Genomic DNA, 5,887 nt, shown 5'->3' with positions numbered 1-5,887 from the left:
TGAAACTCGGTATACAATGCTTGAGAAGACTTGTTGTGCTCTAGCTTGGGCTGCCAAACGCCTGCGTCATTATTTGGTGAATCATACAACTTGATTGATATCCAGAATGGATCCGATAAAGTATATCTTTGAGAAAGCTGTTGTTACTGGGAAGATTGCACGCTGGCAGATGCTTTTGTCTGAATATGATATTGTGTTCAAAACTCAAAAGGCAATCAAAGGTAGCATTCTTGCCGATCACCTTGCTTACCAACCTCTTGATGATTATCAACCAATTGAATTCGACTTCCCCGATGAAGAGATCATGTATTTGAAATCCAAAGACTGCGAAGAACCGTTGATTGATGAAGGTCCAGATCCCAATAGCAAGTGGGGTTTAATCTTTGATGGTGCTGTCAATGCTTATGGTAAAGGAATTGGGGCAGTCATTGTATCCCCGCAGGGGCATCACATTCCTTTTACCGCCCGAATTTTGTTCGAATGTACCAACAATATGGCTAAGTACGAAGCATGTATCTTTGGGATCGAGGAAGCAATTGACATGAGAATCAAACACCTCGACATCTATGGAGATTCTGCGCTCGTCATCAATCAGATAAAGGGTGAATGGGAGACCCACCATGCTAAGTTGATTCCTTATCATGATTATGCGAGACGTCTGCTGACATATTTTACAAAGGTTGAGCTGCACCATATTCCTCGTGATGAGAACCAAATGGCTGATGCTCTTGCTACTCTATCCTCCATGTTTCGAGTAAACCATTGGAATGATGTGCCAATAATCAAAGTGCAATGCCTTGAAAGACCTTCACATGTGTTTGCTATTGGGGATGTGATCGATCAGGCTGGTGAAAATGTGGTTGACTATAAACCCTGGTACTACGACATCAAACAGTTCTTGCTGAGCCGTGAGTATCCGCCGGGTGCTTCCAAACAAGATAAGAAGACCCTGAGAAGATTGGCCAGTAGATTCCTGTTAGATGGAGATATTCTGTACAAGAGAAACTATGACATGGTATTGTTAAGATGTGTTGATGAACATGAAGCAGAGCAGTTAATGCATGATGTACATGACGGTACCTTCGGGACCCATGCTACGGGGCATACTATGTCAAGGAAGTTGTTACGAGCAGGTTACTACTGGATGGCCATGGAGCATGATTGCTACCAACACGCCAGAAAGTGCCACAAATGTCAAATCTATGCTGATAAGATTCATGTGCCTCCGCACGCTCTCAATGTTATTTCATCCCCATGGCCGTTCTCAATGTGGGGCATCGACATGATTGGAAGGATTGAACCGAAGGCTTCGAATGGTCATCGTTTCATCTTAGTGGCAATTGACTACTTCACCAAATGGGTTGAAGCAGCATCTTATACCAATGTGACCAAGCAAGTGGTAGCTAAGTTCATCAAGAACAACATCATCTGTCGATATGGTGTTCCCAGCAAGATTATTACCGACAATGGTACCAACCTGAACAACAATGTGGTGCAAGCTCTTTGTGAAGAATTCAAAATTGAGCATCATAACTCTTCTCCCTATAGACCTCAGATGAATGGTGCAGTTGAGGCCGCCAACAAGAATATCAAAAGAATTGTCCAGAAGATGGTAACCACTTACAAGGACTGGCATGAGAGGTTACCCTATGCTCTGCATGGCTACCGCACTACAGTGCGCAGTTCAACCGGGGCAACCCCTTTCTCTCTTGTATATGGTATGGAAGCAGTTCTTCCTTTGGAAGTGGAGATCCCATCTCTCCGTGTGATCATGGAAGCAAAGTTATCCGAGGCTGAATGGTGCCAAAGCCGGTATGATCAGTTGAATTTGATTGAGGAAAAACGTATGGATGCCATGGCTCGTGGACAGTCATATCAAGCAAGAATGAAGACTGCCTTTGACAAGAAAGTCCATCCTCGAGAATTCAAGGTAGGGGAACTTGTATTGAAAAGGAGGATAAGCCAGCAACCCGACCCAAGGGGCAAGTGGACGCCTAACTATGAAGGTCCTTATGTTGTCAAGAAGGCCTTCTCCGGTGGTGCTTTAATCCTTACACACATGGATGGTGTAGAACTTCCAAATCCAGTGAATGCCGATATAGTCAAGAAATACTTTGCCTAGAAATATGAAAAGAACAGCGTGGTAGGTCGAAAACCCGAAAGGGCGGACTAGGCAAAAATGCGCTTCCCGGTGGATCGAAAACCCGAAAGGGCGGTCCAGGCAAAAATAAGGGACAAAAAAAAACAAATATGAAAAGCTCGCTGAGATTGTACACAACTCAGGCAAGAATGAGCGTCTCGATGAGCCGAAAACCCGGAAGGGCGGTTCATGCAAAAATGAGATTGAAACAAAAGGCAAGTAACTATATCTGACCAACCACCGTCCCCCTTGGGGCATCTGCTGCTGTTAATGACTATCTTCATCTAAAGCTCCTACGCTTGCGAATTCAAAGTTTCCAGGAAGTGTAATGATTGCTGTGTTCAATGTACCACCAACCGATAAAATTACCATTTTCCAAGCTTTGTGAATCCGTGGAGTCATGCCTTTGGCTGACCACCACTCTTATACATCAAGTTGAGCCTTTGCTTTTGTTTGAAAACTCTATTTTCTTCTACTTTCAAAGCTATATACAAAATATTTTCCTTCTATTTTGATAATGACAATGCTTGAAACAAACATTTTTGAAAATTGAAAACTTTTTGTTTATTTTGAAAAGCAAACCTGAGCAACAGGGTACATTCAAATGAAACATGCATGAGCGAGAGTATGTTAATGTCTATTTCAATATATGTTACAAGCAGGTTCTCCTCCAGGATAGTCTGTGGTCAATGGCAAGAATGAAAAAACAGAATAAAATGCATGAAAATAAATGAGCTCGCTAAGTTGAAAACCCGAAAGGGCGGCTTAGGCAAAAATGAGCACCCCGCTGGATTGATAACCCGAAAGGGCAATTCAGGCAAAAATGGGGCATTGAAAAGAATTTATTCCCCCGGTGGATCGAAAACCCGAAAGGGCGATCCAGGCAAAAATGGGATGCAAAAAATGAATGATGAAAGTTGAGAAAATAACATGCAAAAAGCATTGACCACAGATGCGACATCCACGGTACATCCGGCATTATTTCCAGTAGAGTCTCCCAAGATTCTATCCTCAGCAAGTTGCATAGCTACCGGCCCTCAGCCTAGGTCCCGAAACGTCTCCCAACGACGTCATCTCCAAAGAGGATTTCCAAGAATGTGTAATATAGCACGAGCCACTACGTGCCCAATACTCTGATGTCTTGTCTTCCCCGTGAAGTCGTGCCTACAAAATGCCAACAGTCATGCATTACAAGCATTCATACATGCATAATCATGCATATTACGTGCCCATGCATTTAATGAAACTGTTATATCATCCATGCATATCGCATTTCCAATGTCAACATCAGTCTCAATTTCTACCTTTCAAATCAAATCGACGTCAAGTCAATCTCAATCTATATTTTGTCAAGCAAACTAACCCCCAGTGAATATGTTTCTGTTTGGTCAAGTGGCTAGTTCAAGTCCAAGAACAGCTTGTACCTATCAATTTGCTTATGTTTTCGGTCGAGTGCCCAGCTCAATCCAAGAGCAGCTTGTACCTGTCAGTATGTTTCCGTTTGGTCAAGTGGCTAGCTCAATCCAAGAGCAGCTTGTACCTGTCTATCTGTTTCTGTCCGGTGGAGTAACCAGTTCGCATCCAAGAACAAGCTCACACCTGTTTATTTGCCTTTGCTTTCGGTCGAGTGACCAGTTCGAATCCAAGAACAACTCGTACCTATCTACTTTTCCATGACCCCGGTCGAGTTACCAGTTCGAATCCAAAGAACAGCTCGTACCTGTCTATGTGTCTATGATTTTGGGTCAAGTGGCTAGTTCAAGTCCAAGAACAGCTTGTACCCGTCTATCTGTTTCTGTTCGCTCAAGTGGCTAGCTCGATCCAAAAGCAGCTTGCGCCTGTCTATTTTGTATTTGTCTCCGGTGGAGTAACCAGTTCGCATCCAAGAACAAGCTCGTACCTGCCAATTTTACATGTTTTCAGTCGAGTCACCAGTTCGAATCCATAAGAACAACTCGTACTTTTCAATTTTCTCTTTTTCCAATCGAGTCACCAGTTCGAATCCGTAAGAACAACTCGTACTTGCCAATTTTCTCTTTTTCCCAGTCGGGTCACCAGTTCGAATCCATAAGAACAACTCGCACTTTCCAATATCCCCAAGTGAGTTACCAGTTCGAATCCATAAGAACAACTCATGTTTGTCCAGTAACCTCTATCCCCTGTGAAGTGACCAGTTCGAATCCATAAGAACAACTCGCAGTTGTCTGTTTGTTTCATCCCCGGTCAAGTGGCTAGTTCAAGTCCAAGAACAGCTTGTACCTGTCAATTTGCTTATGTTATCGGTCGAGTGCCCAGCTCAATCCAAGAGCAGCTTGTACCTGTCAATATGTTTCCGTTTGGTCAAGTGGCTAGCTCAATCCAAGAGCAGCTTGTACCTGTCTATCTGTTTCTGTCCGGTGGAGTAACCAGTTCGCATCCAAGAACAAGCTCACACCTGTTTATTTGCCTTTGCTTTCGGTCGAGTGACCAGTTCGAATCCAAGAACAACTCGTACCTATCTACTTTTCCATGACCCTGGTCGAGTTACCAGTTCGAATCCAAGAACAGCTCGTACCTGTCTATGTGTCTATGATTTTGGGTCGAGTCACTAGTTCGAATCCATAAGAACAACTCGTACCTGCCAATTTTACATGTTTTCAGTCGAGTTACCAGTTCGAATCCATAAGAACAACTCGTACTTGCCAATTTTCTCTTTTTCCCAGTCGAGTCACCAGTTCGAATCCATAAGAACAACTCGCACTTTCCAATATCCCCAAGTGAGTTACCAGTTCGAATCCATAAGAACAACTCATGTTTGTCCAGTAACCTCTATCCCCTGTGAAGTGACCAGTTCGAATCCATAAGAACAACTCGCAGTTGTCTGTTTGTTTCATTCCCGGTCAAGTGGCTAGTTCAAGTCCAAGAACAGCTTGTACCCGTCTATCCGTTTCTGTTCGCTCAAGTGGCTAGCTCGATCCAAGAGCAGCTTGCGTCTGTCTATTTTGTATTTGTCTCCGGTGGAGTAACCAGTTCGCATCCAAGAACAAGCTCGCACCTGTCTATTTGCCTTGCTTTCAGTCGAGTAACCAGTTCGAATCCAAGAACAACTCGTACCTGTCTACCTTTTCTATGTCTCCGGTCGAGTAACCAGTTCGAATCCAAGAACAACTCGCACCTGTTTGTCTGCTTTTATTTCCGGTCAAGTGCCCAGCTCAATCCAAGAGCAGCTTGTGCCCGTCAATTTGTTCCTAGCCTCCTATCTACCCTGTTATCTGTTAACTTGTCAATGTCTACCAATCCCGCAATGGATACGACATCTTTTGTTAATTCTAGCTTTAGTTTGTCTCGCATTCATAATCCAAATGATGCATGACATTCATGATATTTGAAAATGTACAAACGTATTTTTACGTCCAAACACAGTGCAAATGTTAATATTTAAGTATCTTCGTCCCGTCAAGCCAAAGACTCCGTCTCTTGACCCTCCGGACAAAGAAACTTAAATAGGGGCAGCTGTTATACCCTGATTTTGGACCTAAAAATACTCGTTCAAATTTCTTTTCTAAACACTGATACTTGTCGGTTCGCTGTTATTTTTCTCTGAATCTTTACTCTCTTTTTAAAACGAATTTTACTGCCTCTGTCTTTTCTTGCATTACAAGTCATTTAAGAACTCTCTGAAACGTCGCATTACTTTTCTTGCATTTTATTTCAAAAAATCATACAAAAGGGTATTTTGGTCATTTCCTGCAGTGGAACCCATTTTAG

This window comes from Medicago truncatula, chromosome 7, assembly GCF_003473485.1.
Source record: "Medicago truncatula cultivar Jemalong A17 chromosome 7, MtrunA17r5.0-ANR, whole genome shotgun sequence".
Taxonomy (NCBI): Eukaryota; Viridiplantae; Streptophyta; class Magnoliopsida; order Fabales; family Fabaceae; genus Medicago; species Medicago truncatula.
Note: the sequence above shows the minus strand (reverse complement) of the source record.